This window comes from Dama dama, chromosome 23 (assembly GCF_033118175.1).
Source record: "Dama dama isolate Ldn47 chromosome 23, ASM3311817v1, whole genome shotgun sequence".
Classification (NCBI taxonomy): Eukaryota; Metazoa; Chordata; class Mammalia; order Artiodactyla; family Cervidae; genus Dama; species Dama dama.
The window spans coordinates 13,148,652-13,173,835 of NC_083703.1; the positions used below are offsets into that span (position 1 = coordinate 13,148,652).

The following is a 25,184-nucleotide window of genomic DNA, read 5'->3' on the forward strand; positions in this document are numbered from 1 at the left end:
CGCACGCCGCGTTCACGTGGCGCCGCCCCAGCCGGCTCCGCCGCAGGTCCTGCACGTGGGCGCGGCGTGGCGTGCCCGCCGCGGTACCTGCCGGCGCCGCGTTCGGGTTCCGCGCCTCCCCTCCCTGCGGCCTGGTTTCATTTTCCGGCCTACGGTTCTTTCCGAGAAGGTCCGGGAGTGGCCGTATTTTGTTTAAAGCGCCAGAGGAACTAGGGCGGCAGGTGGTTTGCCTTCCGGGCGGGGCCGGGCGGGCGCGCCGCAGAAGAGGAAGGGGATCCGGGAGGCGTTAAAAAGAGCCCGGACGGGAAGATTGCGTAAGCCCGTGCAGTGTTTTTATCTTCGGGAAGTAAACAGTGCAAGTGGTCGCGTTTCGTTTTCCTGCCCGGCAGAAAGATGTACCAAAAGATGTACCAAACTGATCGTGGACGCGGTGTTCCGTGTGACACGGTGTAAACAGCTTTCACAGCCTCCCCTGGAGGACGCCTCCAGAGGGTCGGCGGCCTCAGTGGCCCCAGGAAATCGCGGCCACCTTCTGCGTGCGAGCTCTCCCAGCCCCCATGGGTTGAGGCTTAGGTGTCTCAAGCTTCGACCCCTAGCTGAACAACTCTTTCCCCAGCCCCTCACCCTCATTCAGAGTCTAGAATGAGTTGGGTCCGTGGAGCTCTGGAGTTAACTTTCGAGAGTGACTCAGCTAGTGGAGGGTCAGGAAACCAAGTCATGTGAGGAGTGGTTGAAGAATTGGGGTGATTAACCCAGACAGGTCCCTAGGGTACACAAACCCAGCTACAAATATGTGAAGGACTCTTGGATTGCTCTGGTACCGTGCTGCCTGAGGGGACAGAACAGGGATGTTTATGGCAGGCAGGTGAATTTCAGGTCAATTACAGAGAAGGGGCAGCAAAGAACCTTGCTGGAGTTTTATCCAGGAACCTGGTACAGATAGGTGCTTGCTTGTTTCAGTAGGAAAAGGGTGGAGCTTAGATTCAAACTCTGATCTGCCAAATTCCAGAGCCTTTTCATTTTTCATGATGCATCTGTTTTAATGTAGTGGGTTACTTTGGGGGTAATGACAGTGCCAAAGGGTTTCTGCAGTGATGGAGTGCATTGGACTGGAAGGCTCAGCCAGCCCTGTTTAGCTGTGTCATTGATTTCTGTATCTGATGGAGAAGGAACTTGTCCTGGGCCAGACAAGGATACTAGGGCTACCTGTGAAGGAGGAGGTCTCCCCATTTCACCAGCAAGTCAGATTTTCCACCAGGGCACATGTCTGCTCTGTTGGCCCTGCAAGCGCTCTCACTTGTTTGGAACAGTCAGTCCTGACTTTGAGTTTAACAAATGTGATCACAGGGCCCAGTTGTCATCAGTCTTTGCTACAACCTCCCAGCCCATTTTTTGCATCTGCCACTCTGCCCCTTGTGCACTCCATCTGTCTAGACTCAGGTAAACATGGGACTAACACAGTAAGAGCTGAGGTCTGGGGTCGCAAGTAACTTTGACCTGAGTATGTCAGTCCTACAGGCAGCATGAGACGCAGTGCCATGAAAAGTCAGGAGGGGAGGGCCCAGGCTGGTTGGATTTCAGTCTGTGGCCCCTAGTGCCTCAGGAGTTCACACTTTTAAACCTTTAGGGAAGATGCATAGAGGAAGTGGCTTTCTTTGAGGTCTTGGATTCACCTTATGAGTTAATATCTTTAAGCTTTCTGAAAAGATGAGCACTTTAGGAGTCATTTTTTTTGTCCCCACTACATGTAGTGTTCAGTATTTCCCATGTTAGCACCCCTGGGAGGAAGGTAGGGGTATGAAATGCATGTAACATAGGAGGCAGAATCCGGTTTTTCTTGGATCTCTAGTGAACCTAGTTATAATTTCTTATAAAAATAACCCAGGGAGAAAATACCAGGCTGAACCCTCTTCCCCTAGAGGAATTTGCCTGTGGCTGCATCCACCCAGCACACAGTTTTTAGACCTCCAGACGGCCGTTGCTGAATGTCTGCTCTTCTTCCTTTCAGTAAGTTTCTTGATTATTCATCCTTAATCTCCTGGGTCCTCCTGTCTCCAGGGTACCAAGACATTGGCCATCTCCCAGGCAGCCCAGCCCAGCCCTGAGCAGCACCACAGAGAGTGAAATGTGTCTGCCTGCCTCCTTCTGGCCTCTTTCTCCCTATCTCTGAAGTGCTCTCCTGCATTCTCCTGTTCCTCACAACCTTCATGGCCATCATCTGAATTTACTTTATCTACTCTTTATTTCTGTCTACTCTGGTTGCTGTGCATGGGCTTTCTCTAGTTGCGGCAAGCGAGGGGCTGCTCTCCAGTTGCCATGCTCGGCCTTCTCGTTGCAGTGGCTTCTCCTGTTTCTGCTCTCGCCCTCTAGAGCACCGGCTCAGCAGTGGTGGTGCACAGGCTTCGTTGCCCCACGGTATGTGGAATCTTCATGGACCGGGGAGCAAACCTGTGTCCCCTGCATCAGTAGGTGAACTCTCAACCACTGGACCACCAGGGAAGTCCCCATGGACATCGTCCTAAAGGGATAGTGTTGCAAAGAAGCCAATTCTAACTCCATGATGGAACTGTTTCTTTGATTTGCTTTTCGTTGCTTTTGTTGTTATAATCATACGAAATGGCCTGCCTCAGAGTATCCTTCCCCTCTGCCTGACGGTTAAAGTGCCTTTGTTCAGAACCCTGTCCACCTGTGGCTGGCAGGAAGGAAGAAGTTAATACATCTCCTGCCTGAGGCTTCCCATTCTAGGAGATATTTGCAAGATTAATGGCCTTATTTTGCTTCCTCACCTCCCGGGATCTCTGGTCTATAAAAGAACCTGGAATATAGACCACCCCCTCAGCCCCCCAGTCATCAGATAGTTATTTTGAGGCACTAGCTTGCCATCTTCTTGGTCAGCCGGCTACCCATGCAAGTGTCTTCCTTGCCTCAACTCCTCATCTCTTGGATTCATTGGCCCATCATTCAGCGAGCAGAGAGCTAAGACTTGGTAACGATAGTAGCTTGGTTTGCATTTTTACTGATGAACATCTTAGGGTTAGGGTGGGGGCAAAGGTTAAATCACATCCTTCTTTTCCCAGCTTGCCCCCTTCTTACCACAGCCTTCTCACCCTGAAGGACTACTGGAGTGGGGCCCAGATCTCTCGACTGTGAGGTCCCCACTTCTGCTTCTGCTTACTGAGCCTAGGTTCCGCTCCCCAGCCAACTGTCTTTCACTGTTCACTTATAATTCATTTAATAAGGGATTCAGTCAATGAGATCAAAGCCTCAGACTTTGTGCTGGAGGCTGGGAGTGCAAGTGAGCACCAGAGGTGGGATGCTGCTGTGGGCTCTGAAGGCTCGCGTCCTGGGTTCACACACCAGCTGAGTGGCCTTGGGGAAGTTCCTTCCTCTCTCTGTTCCTTGGTTTCCTCACCTGTCAGCCTTGTGGGGTGATCGTGAGGATGAAGCAAGAAGCAGCCTGGTCTGGGCCTGGCACGTGCTTGGCAATCCGTGGCTGGTGCCCTCTGCCCAGTGATGCCAGCTCTGAGGGTGTTGCTGCCACCCACTGCTATCTGGGCTTCAGTGCGCTGGATGATGGGGGGGCAGGTGATCAGCACTGCTGCCGCCACCCCCCCACCCCCGCCCAAGGGCTCAGTGCCCTTCCAGACCCGCCTGACCATGACTCCCAGGCCGACCTTGTGGAAAGGCAGGCTGTCTGCGGTGCTGTGTCCAGGAAACTGCCAGAAATCCATTCACCCAGGACCATACCTCCTGAAGGGGTCCTCAGCCGAATGACCCCCTTCCTGCCACCCCAGCTTCTCCAGCAGGGACCACCATCTGCTTTCTCGGGTGTAGCTGGCTGGGTGGGCCCTGCACCTGGGGGAGAGAAGTGCTGTGTTCTTCACTTGTACAGCATGTGGGGCTGTGATGGGGTCTCTGGTGGCCGCACGCATCTTAGCTTTAGTGGGAAGAAGAAGGAAGAGAGTTCAACCCACGGCCAGTCATGGGAGTTGTTGGGAGACAGGCGTCCTCAGTGGGTGCAGAGCAGACCATGTTCCCCTGGGATTTTTGATTTTGATCTTGAACCTTTGTGTCTGTTCCTTAGGCTGCCAGGAGGCTGGGGGTGGGGTGGGGGTGGTGTGTGTGTGTGTGTGTGTGTGTGTGTGTGTGTGTGTGTGCGCGCGCGCGCGCATATGCACGCGCACATGTGTAAGTGAACTTACCTTTGCTGATTGGTGGGTGTGGGGGAGGAACTGGGAGAAAGAGGTAGTTTTCTGAGGTCTGGAGAGAGGCTCAAAGTCTAAAGAACGCTTAAAAATCTGTCTAAAAAGTGTGTGCATGTTCAGTCGTGTCTGACTCTTTGTGATCCCCCTGGACTGTAACCCACCAGGCTCTTCTGTCCATGGAATTTTCCAGACAAGCCATTTCCTACTCCAGGGGATCTTCCCCATCCAGGGATCTAACCTGTGCTCCTGCATTGGCAGGCGGGTTCTTCGCCACTGCGCCACCTGGGAAGCACCTCTAAAAGGTGTGGCATCCTTAAATGTGTATGTCATGGGGTGAAATTCCAATTCCTGGACTCTGCTACAAGATTTGCCATGATAGTCAGAGACCCCAGGGAGGACTGGCCCCTCCCTGCCTCTCACATTTATGTTTTTATAAAGTTACAATTTCAGTTTTGTATGTGCATTTCCTTGGTGGAGAAGGAAATGGCAACCCACTCCAGTGTTCTTGCCTGGAGAATCCCATGGACAGAGGAGCCTTGTGGGCTACAGTCCACGGGTCGCAAAAGAGTGGGATAGGACTGAGCGACTTCACTTTCACTTTTAACTTTCCTTGAACCTCCGCCAGCATCTCTCAGGTTTGCACTGGGAAGACTGGTGTTCTTACTGGTTGTGTGTCTGGCTTGCTCTTTGGAATGACTTGACTTTTTCTCTTCCCTGTTTGTAGAAACCTTAAATTAGTAACATTTTGGGAGTCTTTTATTTTTTCCTTTGCATCCAATCTCCTGGACTTCTGCCTGTGGTTATTTTGAAGTGGCGGCATTGGGGGATGTGCCTCGGAGGCCCACCCACCGGCTCTCTAATGAGGAGACTGTAGTTTGCTTTCAGTGGGAGAACCAAGTTTACCATTTACTGGAGCTCCAGAAAGAGCCATAGGTCCGTATCCCAAGATAGGAGGCAGTGAGCCTAGAAGCAGTTTAAAAAACTCTGTACTTTGATCCTCATCTTATCCAGAGAGACTGCTTAGATTGTTTGGTGGTCTAGAAATCAGAAAGAGGATGGATGGCTTTCACATCAAAAGAGATCCATTCTCCAAGCTCACTCCCACCCTCCTCCGCGCAGCGTGTGCATTTTCCTTCCTGTCCCTGCAACAAATGAAGTACAGGAGGACATAATGTTTGAAAGGGACTAGAAACTTTCAGCCACAGAAATTCCTGGGGCGGTGGATGGTGCAGAAGGGGAGATGAAGAAGAGTGGAGGTGGGTAATGTACGAAGGTGATGGTCAAGCAGGAGCAGAGTGTACTGGGGGGTGAGGGGAGTGAGGAGCCGGAGGAGATGACCTATGTATGCCAGGACGCTGAGCTTCCTTCCCTTAATCTCGCTGTTGGGAAAGGCAGGGCACGCTATGTCCTTCCTCAGCCCCCAAAGCATGACTTCAAGTGCCAGAAGAAAATACCACAACTTCTCTTTCTACTAACTGTGAACTCATCCTTCTTCATTTCTAATTTTCAAGCAGGTTTTATAATGTACATAATATTATCAGCAGAGTGGTGTGTGTATATAATTTACAACTAAAGACATACCTACTTGGGAAGTGGTGGTTTGACATCAGAAAAGTTGGGAGGTCACTGCTCAGAAATGATGACGCAGCAGGGAGAGACTAGTGCTCCGTAAACTTGAATGCTCGTGACTCATTGGAGGCTTTGTTGCTGAAATGCAAATTTGTGTTCAGGACGTCAGTGCCAGAGCCCCAAATTCTGCAATTGGAGGGCTGACTCAGAAGGAGTGAAATAGTGGTCCCTCTGCCTGCCTTTTTGTTTTTTTTTTTTTTTTGCAGTAGTGTTCCAGTTGGTGTTTTAGTCATTGAGGGAAAGTCAGTGGGGGATCGGAACAAGATGCTGTGGCGCCTCCTCCCTGGAATGTCCCTGCCTGACCCCTAACACTGCAGGGAAGTCCCCGTGTGGTCGGTGTCATAGAGGTCTGGGATCCGTTTCCATCAGGGATGCGTCAGTGTCCGGGGTCATATGACACTGTGACGCTGCTTTGCTTCTTGGTCCAGATGGCCCTGACCGTCTGCGGTATGCAAGACGGGGGAGGGGGAGAGGAGGGGGAGAGAGGGAGAAGGTGAGCGGACAGGTGTACCTGTGAGCGCCGGTGCCCCTCCTTGTTCCATGTGGTTCCAGCGTTTTCCTTCCCTTGCTGGCTTCATCTGGGCACTCTGCGATGCAGGTGATGTGGTTGGTACCTTCTACTTCTAACGCTTAGCTCACATTTGCAAAGCACATTTCAATATTGTTGCTTAAAAATGATGGCTCCCCAGGCCCAGAATTATTATTATTTTAATTAGAGTATAAGGCTTCCCTGGTGGCTCAGTGGTAAAGAATCTGCCTGCTAACGCCGGAGATTCCCTGGTCCACGGAGATCCCACGTGCCATGGAGCAGCTTAACCCCGTGTGCCGCAACTACTGAGCCCGCGCTCTAGAGCCCGGGACCCCAACTGCTGAGCCCACTTGCCGCAGCTCCGAGCCGGTGCTCCACAACCAGAGGAGCCACCGCAGCGAGAAGTCCGCGCATCGCAACTACAGCGTAGCACTCGCTGGCCAGGACTAGAGAAAAGCCCTCGCGGCAGCACATAGCCTAAATAAATAAATAATACAATTATTAAAAAAAAAAAAAAACTGGAGTATAACTGCTTTACAATGTTGGGTTAGTTTCTGGTGTGTAACACAGTGAATCAGCCATTCCAGTACATATACCCCCTCCCTCGGGGGCCTCCCTCCCACCCCTCTAGGTTATCACAGAGCTCTGAACTGAGCTTCCTCAGTTCAGAGCGGGCTCCCCCTAGTTCTTTTATACACGGTAGTGTGCGTGTGGACTTCCCAGGTGGCGCTAGTGGTAAAGAACATGCCTGCCAACGCAGGAGACATAAGAGACGTGGGTTCAATCCCTGGGAAGACCCTGGAGGAGGAAGTACACCTCCCTCCAGTATTCTTGCCCAGAGAATCCCATGCAAAGAGGAGCCTGGCAGGCTACAGTCCACAGGGTCGCAAAGAGGGTAGGACAGGACTGAGTGACTAAGCAGAACACAGCATAGTGTATTAGGGATGTCAGTCCCAACCTCCCCATTCATGCCGCTCTCCCCCTCCCACTCTGCGTCCGCATGTCCGGCCCCTACAGCTGCGTCTCTATTCCAGCCCTACAAATAGGTTCATCTGTACCATTTTTCTAGATTCCCCACATGTGTGTTAATATACCTTATTTTTTTTTTTTCTTCTTTCTGACTTACTTCACTCTGTACAAAAAACTCTAGGTCAATCCACATCTCTACAAATGACTCAGTCTCATTTCTTTTTATGGTTGAGTAATATTCCACTGTATATACGCACCACATCTTTATCCATTCCTCTGTCACTGGCGGAATTCTTTTTACCGCTTTGCACGTGAAGAAACTGAGGCCCTGAGTGGTCACGTGACTCATGTGAGCTTGCAGGGTGGGTGCAGTGGAGCGGAGCGGGTCCTTCCCAGCGTGCTCACTGTTCCTTCTGTCTGAATGAAGACTCCCTCTGTGTGGGGAGCCCGCGGGAGCCAAGAGGCTTGCGGTTTTGAGGACTTCTAGCTCCGTTCCTTCATTCATTCATTCATCAGGCAAGTTTCTAGGCTGTGTCTAGACCTAAGTGTTCAGAATTCAGGGCTGAACAAGGCAGTCCTTGGCCTTAAGGAGGGAGACAGAGGAGCAGAGCTGAGTCTACCAGCCTGTTGGGTGCCGTGGTGGGGTCAGGTCACGGCGCCCCTGGAGGGTCCCGTTGCAATGGAAGGGGCAGCACAGGAGGTGACCGGCGGGGTGTGTCGGCGGAGACCTGAGAGGGAATATCCAGCAAGACAGGGGTGGGGGCAACTGCACCAGGTGACTCAGTGTGTGGACACGGGGATTTTTCCTCCATTCGACGGAGACAGAAGTGATGGTGATTAATGATATATTTGAAACCTAACAGTGATAATCCGAAGTCATTACCTAAGCATTAGGTTAATGATAATCCTAAGTGAGCCGCTTGTTGTGTCTTCAGCCCACTTAATCGTCATGGAAGGTCCCTCTTGAACACTGAATAGTGTTTGTTCTGAGAGTCACTTTGCTGTTAATAGAGCAGCTCCCTTTTCTGATGACATGTGTCTGCCTGCTGTAATTCCCACATCCTTTTACTTTGAACAATGCACATCTTTGTATGTAAGCTGGATTTCTTATCGTCTGGCTTGCTTTTTCTCTTTATCCGGTGTGATGTGTCTTTAAGTAGTGTTTAGGCCATGTACATTTAATGTAACTATCAACTGTCCTCAAGCATAAGAACAGAAAGTTCCCCAGGGCCAGAGGGTTTGCTTCCAGTCTGTTCTGGGCCAGAGTCTGGATCAGGTTTGGCTGGCTGGCTCTGAAGATTTCCCCAGCAGTCGGCCCAGGAGTCAGCAACCTCGGGTTTGGAGCCCCTGGAGCTTGGTCTTCAGGTTTGGGGAAGGAGCTGACTGTGAGCAGTCAGTCCAGGCCCCCCTCTGCCCACCCTATACCCATGTCCCGCCGTTTAGAAGCTCCACCTTACCCCTGAATCCCTCTCTGGCAGAAAAAGCCCACTTCCCCCATGAAGCCTTCCTGGACTGCTGACCAGCTTACCATGGGGTTTGTCTGTGCAGGGCATGCACACTCAACACCAGCCTTGTGGTGACTTGGAGGGTGCGGTGAGCTTCCCAACACAGTATGAGAAGAGTTTCTTTGAAAACAGAATTTCTAACACTTCTCCTAAAGCTTCAAATGTAATGGCCAGGTCGGGTTTGGCACGTGCTGGAGCAGAAGGGGTTGGCCCTGGGCATGGGAAGAGTGGACATCCACCCCTGAGTCTGCACCATCTGGGACCAAGGTCGGTCTCCAAGTCAGCACATCAACACAGAGGTCGCTGCAGAGGTCCTGCAGGGCAGGCAGAGGAATTAGAAGTGGTCTTAGGTGGGAAGTAGGGAGCCCGTGGTAGTTTCCGAGCAGGGGACGAGCAGAGCTGAAGTACTGTTTTAGGAGATGAACGTGTGAGCAGCGTGTGCCATTGACTGGAATTGGGAGGCTTGTGGGCCAAGGGGGGCCAAGGGAAACTGGAAGCAGTGTCCTGTGCTTGCATGGGGGTTTCAGGGCTTAGATCTGACCGGGGGCGGTAGGAATACGCCGGACACAGATCACTTGTCTGAGCGATGATACGTCAAACAGGGTTTGGTGACTAATTAGTGGTGGGGCTCCGAGGGAAGCTGCAGGTTGCGGTCAGAAGTGGGAGCAGGGGCCACCAGTGGGCTGGTCTTCCAAACTCCCAAGCCTCAGTTTCCTTGTCTGTACCCTCAGGGAGCTGCAGCTGGTGATTCATCCCAGACTCATATTCGCCTGGCCTCCTGGCGCAGACCTGCTGTTTACATGGTTCACTGACCCGGGCTGTTTACCAGCAGCCCGCTCCCCACCTCCCCCCGACCTCGTCCCTGCTCCCCTCGTCTGTCCAGGGTCCCAGCACCTGGCCGGTCTTGGCCCGGCTGCCCAGGCAGGGTGTCCCGGGGCGCATCTCAGATTCCACGAGCGAGGGTGGCCACAGCCTGGGCTGACCTCCTGGGCCCGCTGCCTGGAGCTGCCCCGAGGCCCCGGCCAAGGAAGCTGAGATGGGACCCAGCTGTCGGACCAACCAGGCGAGCCCGGGACTAAGCGTGGAGGTGGGAGGAAGGGTGGGTGTGGGGCTGCCCCGCGCTCCGTGGGCTCTGCGTCTCCTTGGCTCTGGACTCCCAGCTCCTCTTCTGCAGCCTCAGTGGCTGATGCCCGGACCTGGGGTCCTGGCGAGCCTCACGGACGGTGCTATTTGGCTTCTTTTCTTGGTGATGGCTGGGCCCCAGCTTCTCCTCAAATCCCTGCGTCACCTCTCCTCCGGTTGCCACGCACGAGGGGTGTCTCTCTTTTCCATGGGGGGGAAGCAGGAGGCCACTGAAGAGGCAATAAGTTGCCAACCAATTGTGAAATGTCCTCTCGGTCTTGGTCTGTGCCCTCTGCCCTTTTTCTCTGCAGTTGCAGGCACTTTCAGGGGCACATTGCTGGGTGTCATGGTAAAAATCCCAATGCGTGGAGCCCTTAGGATGTGTGGTGTCATCCTAGGCGTTGGTGTGCGCGCACACCAAGCTTACTGAGTGAGGTGCTAGCATCTCCACCCGATTTTACAGAGGGCCGAGCTGAGCGTGGAGTGGGGTGGAGGCCAGTGCGATGGCTGCTCCTTGTCTACTGGAGCTGGGACGTGAGGAATCGAGCATCAGCGATGCTCAGACTCGGATAGAGAGTGCCCCATCTATCTAAGCCCCGTTGCTTTCGGCCTGTGTGAGCCCGTGGGCACACGCTGCCCAGCACAGCCAGTACCATCCACTCACCTGGGTGCCAGGCTTCATTCTAGGTATTGGGGCTTCATCAGAGGCAGAAACAAGCAAAGAAAAATCTGTGCCCTCATGGGGGAGATGAGGCAACAAACAGGATAACAGAACACAGCACGTTAAGGGTGATAAGTGCCAAGGGGCGGAAAGTAAACAGGAAAGAGGGACGTGAAGTGTTGGGTGTGTGTGCTGAATCATGGTGGGGGGCATCACCAACTGACTTTGGCAGGACAGGGGAGCGAGGGCCAGGGGTCCTGGGGTGGGAGGGCAGCGGCAGAAACTGAAGTGGACGGAGCTCTTCTCCAAGCCAGGTGCCTTGGAGATTACCCTGGAATGCAGTCAGGTGTCATTTCTCCTGGGGGCAGGGAATGGGCGTCTTTGCCTTGAATTTGTTTGCTGGATCCAGGTATTTATTGCTTTTGGAGCAATTCCAGGCCTGCAGCAGTGCTTGAGTGCCCCTGCAGGCATCTAGTCACCCCCACCCCCACCCCCAGCCCCTGCACCTCTGCCCCAGCGGGCATCCTGCCCTTCTTCTTCTGCAAAGCGGGCCGGTGGGATATGATCACAGACTTTGGTTGCTGCTGGCACCACATTTGAAACAAACTGCCTTGGGAAATCATCTCTAGTCTATTTCCTCCTCCCTACTCGGGTGACCACTGTGAAGGGCCTCCCCACCTCTCTGTGTCCTAGGGCGAGTTATTTAGTCCCTCTGAGATTGCATCCTAACCTCCAGAATAGCCAGGATATAGTGGTGGTTAGTTCCCACCTGGTTGGGTTGGTTCCAAAGATGAGAGATAATCTCTTTTAAGTACTTAACACAATGCCTGGTACATTCAATAAAAGGGAGCTGTGATGAATTTATTGGCTAAGAATAAAAGTAGCTAATGCTTCCTGGGCTCTGTGACTGCTCCTGTTTCACCAATGAAGAAGCTGAGGCCCAGAGAGGTTAAGTTCTCAGTTCAAAGTCACATAGCTGGTAAATGGTGAATTTGAACCCAGGCTGTCTGGTTCCCATCGGGGAGAAGTAGCAGATGAAGCTGAAGCGGGCAAAAGCTTGAACCTGCGGGACCTTATGCTGCTTCTGAGCTCTTTGTCCAAATCCCTTTTTTGCTGGAAGCTTTCTGATCATTTATCAGCTTGCTCCTTCTGGTGCTGAAAGGAGGATTGGGGTGTGGCGAGGAGGCCCCCAGCTGGAGGAATTTTCCCATTCCTTCTTTCTCTGCTCTGGGGTGTCACTATTAGTGGGAGATGTCAAAGGATGGTATGGAGACTCAGGAAGGCACCAGGCAGAAGGTGGGGGAAGAGAAGGGACCCTGAGTTCCACTGGGCTGGGTTTTTGAACCGTGTACTTGCTGGCACCCCAGGAGCCCAAGGTGGGCAGGAATCCTGCTGTCTGAGCAAGTGGGTATGGGAGGGATGGGGTATAAAAATACAGAGATGGGCACCTGAGCCAGGCTCAGCTGAGGTCACCAGCAGGGGTGGCGCTGGAACCCAGAGTACCCTCCAGCTTCGAGAGTTGTGAGATGACTGCTGGGCCCCTAAGTGACACTGAGGCCCGTGACCAGCTCCAGACTGGGCACATCCTTTCACAGATGCAGAGTGAAATTAGGCTAAGTGATCGCATGGAAATGACTGGACTCTGGGCACTCAGCCATTCAGAATAACCAGCTTCTAAAAATCTCTGGAATTAGTGTTAGTTTGAATGAATGAATGATGTGTACGTACGTCAGTCAGTGTTGACTCCCGGACAGCAGGCAATCCTAAGGAATTTGGACCAAGAGAAAAACACACTACTGTTTTCCCCCCTAAGGATAACAATAGGACAGGCTCGTGTAGAAAGGGCAGGAAAGTGCAAAGAAAGAAAGGCATCACCCATAATTCCATAACACAGAAGTAGCTTTGTTATCACTTCCAGGAATTTCCTCCCTTTTTTTCAAAAAGTTGATCATGGGGTATATGCAGTTTGTACTCTGATGCCTTACTCTTTTAAGAATAAACTTTAATAAATTTATTTATTTTATTTTTGGCTGCGCAGAGTCTTTGTCCTGGGCTTATGGCTACCCACTCCAGTATTCTTGCCTGGAAAATCCCATGGACAGAGGAGCCTGGTAGGCTACAGTCCATGGGGTCGCAAAAAGTCGGACATGACTGAGCGACTTCACTTTCTTTCTTTCTCTTGTTGCAGTGAGTGGGGGCTATTCTCTAGTTATAGGGTGAGGGCTTCTCACTGCGGTGGCTTCTCTTGTTGCAGAGCATGGGCTCGTGGGTGAGCAGGCTGAGCAATTGTGGCTCACGGGCTTAGTGGCACTTCGGCATGTGGAACCTTCTAGGACCAGGGATGGAACTCATGTCCCCTGCAGTGGCAGGTGGACTCTTAACCCCTGGATCATCAGGGCAGTCCTGACGGCCTTCCTTTTAAGAATTCAGATGAAGATGGTCTACTCTGTTTTAGTTCCTTGGAACATGACAAATTGTTGCATGTGTTCCTCAAACTAAGGCACAGCCTAATCATAACAATACTGAGATGGATCCTCACAGGTTTGAACTAGAACTGGAAGTGAAAACAGAGACTCAAACAGATGTTTGTACACCCAAGCTCATTCACAGCAAATGCAAAGGGCGAAGCAACCCAAAGTACCCATTGACGGATGCCCAAGTGTGGGTAAGGTTTGTCATCCAGTCCAGGGTCAGAAGACAGAGGGCCAAATCTCTGCCAGACAGTGCAACACCATTACCACTGCCCCAGAGACCCCACTTGCTCCACCTCAGGGTCAGCCAGAGTGTCCGTCTGTCCCCATGGACCCACCCTGGTGACCTCAGAAAGTGGACATGGCCAAGCCCTGCAGCAGAGAAGCAGCAGAGCTCTGCGTGCACACACACATGCATACACACATGCACACACACACCCAGGCCCATCCCCATACCCGCCACCCCTGCTGCTCTCACAGGGGGTGAGGGTGGGGCTCCCAGTGAGTTTCCTCCTCTCTCCTGGGTGAACAGGCCTCATGGGCAAATGGCCTCTCGGGGGACTTTTCTTGCCTGGCGTAGCAGGCAAGAGGGAGTTTTCTCTGGGAACCACCTAGTAGTTTAGTGTCCTAAGAGTTTATCCAGCCTTCCTGGAGAAGGTCAACCCAGTTCTTCACCCTCAAAGGCAAAACAAAAGACACAAGAACAGGCTTCTGAGCTGCCCAGTGGTCATCGGCCGTGGAGGAGATAGGGCTGTAGGTACAGCAGAAGCACTGACTTTGAGGACTTCTCTTATTCTAGATGCTTTTGCTCACGAGTCTCCAGAACACCAACAGACTCCACAGGGACTATGTTTACTGGTTTCTTCCCATGCATGTACGCTGGTTTCCTGAACACAGTATGAGACACGTGTGATCAGATGCTGCCGACTTCTCCCAGTCCCGTAGCCCCAACCTGAAGCCCGGCACAGGGCTGGTTAGGTGTGGTGCAAATTGGAATCTGTATTTGGCTAGACCCGGGCATCGCTTGAAAGGATTTAAAAAATTGCAAAGCCTAAACCCCACCCAGCAGCCCTGATCAAAGGGGTCTAGCATGGAGTTTACACATCAGATGTTTAAAAGATGTGCTCTGGGTGGTTTTCGTGTGTTCCTGATGCAGAGAACCAGAGATGTGTATCACGGTTCACGCTCAGTGACCAGTTTTGTGTGTCCACTCTCTCCCTCCCCCAGCGCCCTCCCTACCCCCACCCCCCTCCAGATTATCCAGCCTAGCAGCCTGCGACCTCAAGTTACTGAATCTTACGACACAATGAACCTGGTGGAAATAGCCAGGAGGCTGAGGTCTGGCTTTGCATGAGGCTCCGGTGGGAGAAATGCTTGGGGGACCAGGTCGTGCCCCGGAGAGCTTCCTGCTGAAGCGGCCTTCCATCTCGTACTAGCCCACGAGGCCATCCAGTTCTGTCTTTCCATCCTGAGTTGATCTCTCGTTGCTTTGGGAGGATTGTGGAAACTGTTTCAACCTGCAGTCCACAGACGAAGCATCGTGGGCAGGCCGGGCTATTTCCGCAGGGGCCCCCCTCGTCCACAGTGCCTGATACTGGCGCCTCTTCTGGGGGCACACGCGGTGGGGGGTCTGCGGCCTCTCGGTTCCAACTCCTTCGGAAGAAGGCTGCTTTTAGTATTGTGTGATGCGTCAACACAGTTTAACACATCGCGGGAAGTGCCAGAGTAATCACTGTTGGGCACAGCTGTGCTCTGTCCCAGACTTGCCCCACACCTAAACTGCCAGGTTGAGGGATTTCATCTCCTTCTGACGCCTCCAGCCTCCAACCTGGGGATCCTGAGTTCCCTTTGCAAAAAAACCAGGAAGGAGGCAATCAGAAGACGCCCTCATCTCTGCTTGCTAATTTGCTAGTCCTGTACTGTATCCGTTGTTTTACTTCAAGTGTTATTCAACCCACTTTTGCGCCGAAGTTCAGACGGAGAAATGAGAGTCTTTATCTTGCTCTAGGAAAATGGTCCAGGATCAGCAAACAGGTGAGAAGAGGTGGTGAGGCCTGCTGACCACAGCCCTTCCTCTGGGTGACACGGGGGCTCCCCGGCAGACCCTCACCCCAGATCCACTGCCTTTCCCTCTTTCTCTGCCCCCTTTAACCCGATTCACACACAGGCATATACGTCCTTAAAAAGGGTTTCATTTCATGGTGGGTAACCGCATGGACTATTTGTAGCAGACACGTTGGGATTGGAATCCCCATTGTGTGAGCTGGTGCAGGACTTTACCTCTCAACCTGGATTTCTTTCTCTGAAAACTAGTGATACCATTACTTACCTGATTGCGTTGTTGAAAAAATAACATGTAAAACTTGAGCACAGAACTTGGCCCAGATGCAGTGCTCGGGATACATGGTAGCTGTTTTATCAAGTAGTTGTTACAGTATTGTGTTCTAGTCTTTATAAAGAATCTTATAATATTTTCACTTAATGAAGATGAAAGTGAGTGAAAGTCTCTCAGTCCTGTCCGACTCTGTGACCCCATGGACTTAGTCCCTGGAATTCTCCAGGCCAGAATACTAGAGTGGGTGGCCTTTCCCCTCTCCAGGGGATCTTCCCAACCCAGGTCTCCCACATTGCAGGCACATTCTTTTCCAGCTGAGCCACAAGGGAAGCCCAAGAATACTGGAGTGGGTAGCCTATCCCTTCTCCAGCAGATCTTCCCGACCCAGGGATCAAACCAGGGTCTCCTGCATTGCAGGCAGATTCTTTACCAACTGAGCTATGCCTTTCATCATGAAGATGAAAATCACCTATAATTCAACCACCAAGATTCACCATTTCTGGTATATGTACGTGTGCTAAGTCTCTTCAATAAGTGTCTGACTCTTTGCAACCCCATGGACTGTAGCCCACCAGGCTCCTCTGTCCATGGGATTTCCCAGGCAAGAACACTGGAGTGGGTTGCCATGGTCTCCTCCAGGGGATCTTCCTGACCCTGGAATCGAACCAGCGTCTCTTACATCTCCTGCATTGGCAGGCAGGTTCTTTACCACTAGCACCACCTGGGAAGTCCTTCTGATCTATAGACATACCTAATATATTCTAGAAAGTTGAGATTCCACCAGCATTGTTTTTAAAAAATGTGATTGAAGTATAGTTCATTTATAAGTTTCTGGGGTACAGCAAAGTGATTCAGTTATACATACACATATATGTGTATCTATGTATATTCTTTTTCATATTTTTTTCCATTGTGGTTTATCACAGGATGTTGAATGTAGTTCTCTGTGCTATACAGTAAGACCTTGCTGTTTATCCCTTCCACATGTAATAGTTTGCATCTGCTAATCCCAAACTCCGAGTCCCTCCCTCCCCCTCCCCCTCCTGGCATCCACGTCTGCTCTGTATCCGACCGGCATTACTTTTATGTGTCCTTCCCCCGTCCCCGTATTCTGCTACCAGCAGTACACCTCATGTGTGGCACGTGACAGCGTCAAAAACGCACTCAGCTCGGCAGTGACGGCATCTGGGTCAGGGACTTCTGTGTCTCTGGCGCGTGTCCTTTTCCTCCTTACTCCCTGGTGGTGGGTTTCTGACAGCTCACCGTGGAGGTCGCTCAACACACTGGGCTCCCTCCCTCCCTGGGGGTGTTCTTCCCTTGATCCGTGCACCCAGAGGCTTCCTGTGGAGCCGGCTGTCTCCCCGCTCTGGCCCGAGGTGAGCGGGGCTCGCCTGCACCCCCCTGCCACCAGCCTCGTGCCTCCCCCTCCTCTGGGTGGGGGTATCATTCTAACTGTGGAGGCAGGGAGCTGGGGTGGCCCAGGTCAGGACGCTGAGTGGCTCGGGCCAGTTTCCCAAAGACCAAGGGAAAGAGAGCACCCCCACTCAGCAGCAAACATAAAGGTGCTTAAGGGTCCCCCCCGCAGAAGAGATCAGCCCCTGGGAGCAGACTCCAGCCACAAGAGGCCAGTCCCAAGCCCACCCCTTCATGCAGGGCCTCAGGGTCAATGCCTGATGAGCTGTCTCTTTAAGGGCTGGATGCTTGGTAAGTCAAGGACCACAGGAGGGGAGAAGTGCTAAGTCAACCAGAAACCACTGATAAGCTAATTCGGTGTGATGCAGTCTTTTCGGGAAGCTAGTCTGATAAGGAAGGAGAGAACAGGCCCTAAAAATGGCCGGCCACAGTGGGGGTGTGGAGGGTGGGGGAAGAAGACCAGTTCTCAAAGGTGGTCCTGCTGGTCCCGCCCGTCTCCTCTCTGATGCGGCTGGACCAGTGCTCAGTATGGGAGATGGGGATTTCTGCCTCCCCCATCTGCCCTTTTGAGGTTTGGTCAGCCAGGGGCAAGCGTGGAAATGCGGGAGGGCACATGGTGGGCCGCCTATGCGTGCGTGCTTAGTCATTTAGTCGTGTTCGACTCTTTGCGACCCTATGGACTGTAGCCCGCCAGACTCCTCTATCCGTGGGATGCTCCAGGCAAGAACACTGGAGTGGGTTGCCATTTCCTTCTGGAGGGGCGTCTCCACATCCATTGAAATAAATTTTCAACATTCTGTCTTTTACAACTGACACATGCTATTTGATTTACTTTAGTTATGGAAGGGAAATATGAATTTTCCACAAGTGAGTTCAAGAATGGCATTGTCGGGAGCTCCCTAGCAGTCCAGTGGGTAGCACTCCACACTTTCACTGTGGAGGGCAAGGGTTCAAACCCTGGTTGGGGAACTAGAATTCTGCAGGCTGAGTGGTGTGTCCCCCACCCCCAAAAAATGTTAGTGTGGAAGTTGAATGTATAAACATTGTCAGTCTTGTCTGAGTACAAAGCTTAATATCTTTCCCCACTCTTCTTGTGATTAAAGACCATGTCTCCTGAGAGATGTTTGTTGAAAAACTGTGTAAGCAGAAAAGGATGCTATTGCAGAGATTGTTAACATTCCCCCAACATCCATGCACCCCTGCTTTCTGAGCAGCAGAGTCTTGGGCAGAGAGTTCAGTTAAAAGACTGAGTTCCCCCGAGTTGGTGGCTATTGTGACTGGCTCTACGACCAAGTTCTGCCTAGTGAGACGACATGGAGGTGTTCGAAGGACTTTTGCAGAGTGTTTTAAAAGCAAAAAGCCAGGCATCCTTTGAGCCGGTAGTATTTTGGCATATGTAATTTTGTAGTATTTAAATAGTATAATATATATGACATAGCTTATGTTATGCTGTTTAATATAATGTAATACATATGACGTGGCTTAGGTTACACCATTTAAAATACGGTTAATGAGGAGAGAGATATTAGGTAACAACTGTTCTAGGCAGCTTCTACACAAATTACCTGTTTGCTGCCTGGCAGGTCTTTTGTTGTCAACAAGTGAAAAGTCAAATTAAATGTAATTGCAATTATACGTTTTATAATAAACCATCAGGTTTTGACCTACGAGAGATGCCTTGATTTGATCAGATGTGTGTAAATTCCAACCCCAAGGAAGAGCCTTTTGAAGTAAATGTGCAGAATTGCTACCATTTTAGGCCCTTTGTGAACTTAACATTTTTTCGAGGTTTATTTTTTGTTTTGAAATAATCGTAGAGTTACATGAAAGTTGCAAAAATAGCACAAAGCCTTGCAGGATAACCTCCACCCAGATTTTGCAAAAGTTCACATTTACCCTATTTGATTTCTGAGTCTTTCTCTTTTTTTAAGAATTTATTGATTTTCTTTTTTTTTTTTTCTGTTTCTCCTTTTAAAAATAATTTATTTTTAATTGAAGAGTAATCGCTTTGCAATATCGTGTTGGTTTCTGCCGTACATCAACATGAATCGGCCATAAGTATACATATGTTCCCTATGTCTTGAACCTCCCTCCCACCTCATCACACCCCTCTAGGTGAGTAGTAGGGAAACATATACACTACTATATGTAAAATACGTAGCCAGTGGGAATTCACTGTGAGACTCAAGGAGCTCAAACCTGTGTTCTGGGACAACCTAGAGGGTTGAGTCTATTTCTTTCTTTCCCTCTTTCCCTCACTCCTCTGCCTGCCTGTCTCTTTCTCTCCACCCATCCATACTACGTCACCTGGAGCAGACATGGAAGTGGAATCATACAGTATTTGTTCTTTTGCGACTCACTTTTAAAAAAATTTATTTAATTTATTTCAATTGGAGGATAATTAATTTACAATATTGTGATGTTTTTTTTTGCCACACATTGACATGAATCAGCCATGGGTACACATGTGTGCCCCATCCTGAATCCCCCTTCCACCTCCCTCCCCACCCCATCCCTCTCAGTTGTCCCAGAGCGCCAGCTTTGGGTGCCCTGCTTCATGCATCGGACTTGCACTGATCATCTCTTTTACATATGGTAATACACATGTTTCAATGCTGTTCTCTCAAATCACCCCACCCTTGTCTTTTCCCACAGAGTCAAAAAATCTGTTTTTTATGTCTGTGTTTCTTTTGCTGCCTTGCATATAGGATCGTAGTTACTGTCTTTCTAAATTCCAAATATATGTGTTAATATACAGTATTTGTGTTTCTCTTTCTGACTTTCTTCACTCTGTATAATAGGCTCCAGGTTCACCCACCTCACTAGAACTGACTCAAATGTGTTCCTTTTTATAGCTGAGTAATGTCCCATTGTGTATATGTACCACAACTTTCTTATCCATTTGTCTGCCTGTGGACATCTAGGTTGCTTCCAGTCCCAGCTATTGTAAACAGTGCTGCAGTGAACATTGGGATACACGTGTCTCATTCAGTTCTGGTTTCCTCGGTGTGTATGCCCGGCAGTTGGATTGGTGGGTCGTATGGCAGTTCTAGTCCCAGCTTTTTAAGGAATCTCCACACTGTTCTCCATAGTGGCTGTACCAGTTTGCATTCCCACCAAAAGTAAGAGCGTTCCCTTTTCTCCACACCCTCTCCAGCACTTATTGCTTGTCGACTTTTTGATGATGGCGTGAGATGATACCTCATTGTGGTTTTGATTTGCATTTCTCTGATGATGAGCAATATTGAGCATCTTTTCGTGTGTTTATTAGCCATCTGTATGTCTTCTTTGGAGCAATGTCCATTTAGTTTTTTTGCCCACTTTTTGATTGGGTTGTTCATTTTTCTGGTATTGAGCTGCATGAGCTGCTTGTACATTTTGGAGATTAATTCTTTGTCAGTTGTTTTGTTTCCCATTCTGAAGGTTGTCTTTTCACCTTGCTTATAGTTTCCTTCATTGTGCAAAAGCTTTTAAGTTGACTTAGGTCCCATTTGTTTATTTTTGTTTTTGTTTCCATTACTCTGGGAGGTGGGTCATAGAGGATCTTGCTGTGATTTATGTCAGAGAGTGTTCTGCCTATGTTTTTCTCTATGAGTTTTATAGTTTCTGGTCTTACGTTTAGACCTTTAATCCATTTTGAGTTTATTTCTGTGTATGGTGTTGGAAAGTGTTCTAGTTTCATTCTTTTGCAGGTGGTTGACCAGTTTTCCCAGCATCACTTGTTAAAGAGACGGTCTTTTCTCCATTGTGTATTTTTGCCTCCTTTATCAAAGATAAGGTGTCCATAGCTGTATGGATTTATCTCTGGACTTCCTATTTTGTTTCATTGATCTATATATTTCTGTCTTTGTGGCAACTGACTTTTTTCACTCAACATAGTGTCCTTACAATTCATCCCTGTGTAGCAGATGTCAGAATTTCCTTTGTTCTTACACACTGAGTAATATTCCACTATGTAGAGAGACTACATTCTGTGTATCTGTTCATTTAGATACATCTGGGTTGTTTCCACCTCTTGGTTACTGTGAATAATGCTGTTTTGAACATGGGTGTGCAAATACCTCCTTGGGATCCAGGCCATCTGCTTCTTAGAGTACCCCCCCACCCCTTGAGCTTGGATTGCTGGTTGCTTCCTTATGATGAGACCCAGGCTTTGCACTTTGGCAGGAGCACCCGGGGGAGCAGTGCCGTGTCTTTGGGGCATCATGTCAGGACACGTGTGGTAGGTCTTTGTCCCATTCTTGCCCACATTCACTTTTTAAAATAATTAATTGCTTATGACTGTGCTAGGTCTTCCTTGCTACTCACAGGCTTTTCTCTACTTGCATTGAGTGGGGACCACTCTCTAGTTGTGGTGCACCAGCTTCTCATTGTGGTGGCTTCTCTTGTTGCAGAGTCTTGGTCTCTAAGGCAAAAGGGCTTCAGTACTTGCAGCCTGTGAGCTTAGTTGCCCCACAGTATGTGGAATCTTCCCAGACCAGGGATCGAACCCATGTCCCCTGCATTGACAGGTGGATTCTCAACCACTAGACCACCAGGGAAGTCCCCATGTTCACTTTGACCCCTTGTTCTGGATGGCATCTGCCAACTTCCTCTACTGTGAGGTTACTATTCCTCCTTTTTAACTAAGAGGTGTTGTCTTGTGGGGAGATGCTCTGAGACTCTGCAAATATCCTTTTTCTTGCCAAACATTCAGCCACTCGACGACTCTTGTCTGAAATCATTATTACCAACCAGTGCCTTACAAATTTCATTATTGCTTTTACACTTATTTGTTGGCATTCTCTGCAAGGAGAAGCTGTCTCATCTCCTGCACCCATTTATTCATCATTTTATTTACAGTTGAATGGGTTTGGGATTCTCACTTTTCTCAGGGTGTGGTCAGTCAATTCAGTCACTCAGTTGTGTCCGACTCTCTGCAACCTCAGGGACTGCAAGCATGCCAGGCCTCCCTGTCCATCACCAACTCCCAGAGTTTACTCAAACGCATGTCCATAGAGTCGGTGATGCCATCTAACCATCTCATCCTCTGTCGTCCCCTTCTCTTCCTGCCTTCAATCTTTCCCAGCATCAGGGTCTTTTCAAATGAGTTGGTTCTTCGCATCAGGTGTCCAAAGTATTGGAATTTCAGCTTTAGCATCAGTCCTTCCAGTGAGTATTCAGGACTGATTTCCTTTAGGTTTGACTGGTTGGATCTCCTTGCAGTCCAAGGGACTAAGAGTCTTCTCCAACACCACAGTTCAAAAACATCAATTCTTCTGCACTCAGCTTTCTTTATGGTCCAACTCTCACATCCATATGTGACTATTGGAAAAACCATAGCTTTGACTAGACGGAACTTTGTCAGCAAAGTAATGTCTCTGCTTTTTAATATGCTGTCTAGGTTTGTCATAGCTTTTCTTCCAAGGAGCAAGCGTTTCTCAGGGTTAGGATCTATTATTATTATTCATTTTTTTGCCCAGCTCCTACCAGATTTGGCCAGTAGAACCCCTTAAAGTAGGCCCTCTTTTCTTTTTTTTAATATCTCCTTATCACTTTCTCAGGAAGTCACATATCAACATCAGTGTTTTTTTAATTTTTTTAATATTTACTTTATTTTGTTTACTTGGCTGCCTTGGGTCTTATCTGTACATGAGTTCAGTAGTTGTGGTGCACGGCTTGGTTGTTCCCCAGCAAGTAGGATCTTAGTTCCCCGACCTAGGATTGGACCTGTGTCCTCTGCATTGAACAGTGTATTCTTGACCACTAGAGCACCAGGGAAGTCCCAGCATCAGTGTTTCTTGTGTTGTTCATTTTTACATAGTCATCAACTTGGAGTATACATGAAATATTAAATAATGGAGATGAAATCTGTCTAATGCCCCATGGTGTCCAAACCCCACAAGGCAGCTGCTGACACTTTGAGTGATAAGCCAGCCCAGCATTGAGAGCACACTTATCTTGCACTCTTGCTTCTGTGAACTCCAAACACACTCGGATGCTGTCTAGTTATTTTGGGCACATGTGTTGGTTTTAGCCTTGGAGAAGCAGTGGGATGGAGTCAGAAGTGTAAGAGATGTTTTGGGGGTAATGCTTGTAAGATAAGGAGCAGGCCTGATATGAGTACATATGAATGAAGAGTGGGAAGGGGGGCGCAGGAAGATGGACGGCATCTCTGAGAAGTCTGGCCCCAAGGGCAGCTCCAGTGCAGAGTTCACCCATCATGGGCAGAAGTGCCAGAGCCTCATGCCCTACTGGGCTCAGCCCTTGCCTGGGAGCTGCAGGGAGGGGCATGGCTGGACTCCGGGGCCTCCATGGATCCCAAGTACTGCAGTTGAAGCCTCGTTTAACCCCACTCCTCGAAGCTGAAGAACAGGTTCTCTCTTACAGGGAGACCTGAGGGGCATGCTGCTAAGTCTGCCATAGGAAAGATATTTAAAGATTGTATTTATTGATTCAAAAATTAAAAATTTGAAACAGAACTCTTTCTCCGTGGGATGTGAACATCTTGGGCTCCTACCCTCTGGCGGCTCTCTGAGGCTTCAGTCATCGCTAGATGGGACACGCTGATCTAGGTGTCTGACTCCATTCTTATGCAGGGTTTTGAGCTGGCGTCTCTGATTGGCTCAGAGGGGCCATAATGGTCTCTAGTTGCCCCAGCTCGTGACTGGAAAGAATGAGTTGTCAGTCGGGATCACCCGGAGGGCTGTTGCATTCCAAGGGACTTGTTAAAGGAATGTTCCACCCAATTAGTGGCTCCGGCCCCTTGCCTACCCAGTGTGATCAAATGCACGATTAGATGCTGGGTCAGCAGCTTCGTACCCAGATTCGCTTAGTATCGTGGTTCTGAAGACTTCACAGTGGAACAGGGCTGCCGAGATCACGCGCTCGCCACACATTTCAGGTGTACGGCTGTGCCCCGTCCCACGTCACTGAGTTGGTGAGCCGGGCTGGGGCTCACTTTGGCGCAGACCCTGTGTCACTGCTTCGCTCCGTCGTCGTCCCATGGCCTCCAGCCAGCAATCCGGCCTCTGCTCGTGGGAGCAAGGGGATGGAGGCAGCTTCCCCTGTGCGGTGCCTGGTCGTCACTTTATCTCATCAGCTTGTTCTTTATCTCACGGCTAATTCTTTAGCTAGTCCTCAGACAGTGTGGCTCCCCACAGCAGGGGCATCCTGATGGCCTTTCTCTGGACGCCTATGACTTTGTCACCGCTCCCTGAAAGGGCACCACCCAACACGGGACATGTGTGGCTGTGGTCTCAGCACCGGTGATGACAGACGCCCGCCTCTCTAACTAGAACGCGAGGCGTTAGCGTGGCCCAGCTGCGGTAGGCTTTCCAGCATCTAGACAGCATTGTTTTCTCAAACCTGCACTTAAACATTTTTTTTGGCTTGATTTGGCTCTATTTTTAGGATGTTTTCCCCGGGAGAAGGAAGAAGTATGAGGGGGAAAAGAGCAGGGAAGGGATGCCAGCTCTGATTTGGCAATCGCAGAGCCAGACGCACCTCAGCGCGGCAGCGGGCTGGTGACACGGCCCCGCCCCCAGGTTCCTCCCAGCGTATCGCCCCCATGGCAGCAGGTGGGCGCTGGTCAGTGTCTGTTCTCCCCACGGGTCAGGTACCTCGGCTGTTTTGACTTCAGCTGTCTGCCGTGTCTGTGTGTGAGAGTATGTGTGTGTGTGAATGTGTGTATGAGTGTGTGTGTGTATGAGGTGTGTGTGTGTATGAGGTGGTGTGTGTATGAGTGTATATGTGTAAGTGTGTGAATGTGTATGTGGGAGAGTGTGGGTGTATGGGTGTATTTGGTGTGTGCATATGAGGTATGTGTGTATGAGGTATGTGTGTGGGTGTGTGTGAGTGTGTGTGTGTATGAGGTGTGTGTGTATGAGTGTATATGTGTAAGTGTGTGAATGTGTGTGTATGTGGGAGAGTGTGTATATATGGGTGTGTTTGAGTGTGTGTGTATGAGGTATGTGTATATGTATGTGTGTGGGTGTGTGTGAGGTGTGTGTGGGTGTGTATGAGGTATGTGTGTGTGAGAGTGTGTGTGTGTGAGTGTGTGTGAGTGTATGTGTGTATGAGTGTGTGTGTGTGTTTTAAGGAAACCAGGGGTTGGAGACCAGAGCACAGAGCCTCAAGAGCAGAGGAGGTCTGTTCAGACACCTCAGCCGCGACCCTGGGGTGGGCCTGGATGATTCAGAAAATGCTAATCTTCGTTTTGAGTCCCTCAGTGTTTCCACGAGCGCATTTAGTCGTATCTGCTTTGATCCCCTCAGCCGTCTCTTGCGGTAGCCGGGCGGTGATTATCCTCATTTTCCAGATGAGCCAGGGTGACTGGCGCTCTGGCCCCCTCTGAGCTGGGGTTC

At 50.1% G+C, this 25,184-nt stretch overlaps 1 protein-coding gene across 1 annotated transcript in view; it reads left to right on the forward strand.

The window, feature by feature from the left end:
* The window catches only part of PFKFB3 (6-phosphofructo-2-kinase/fructose-2,6-biphosphatase 3), a 79,712-nt gene that overhangs the window by 14,735 nt on the left and 39,793 nt on the right, over positions 1–25,184 (forward strand). The window lies entirely within an intron of this gene.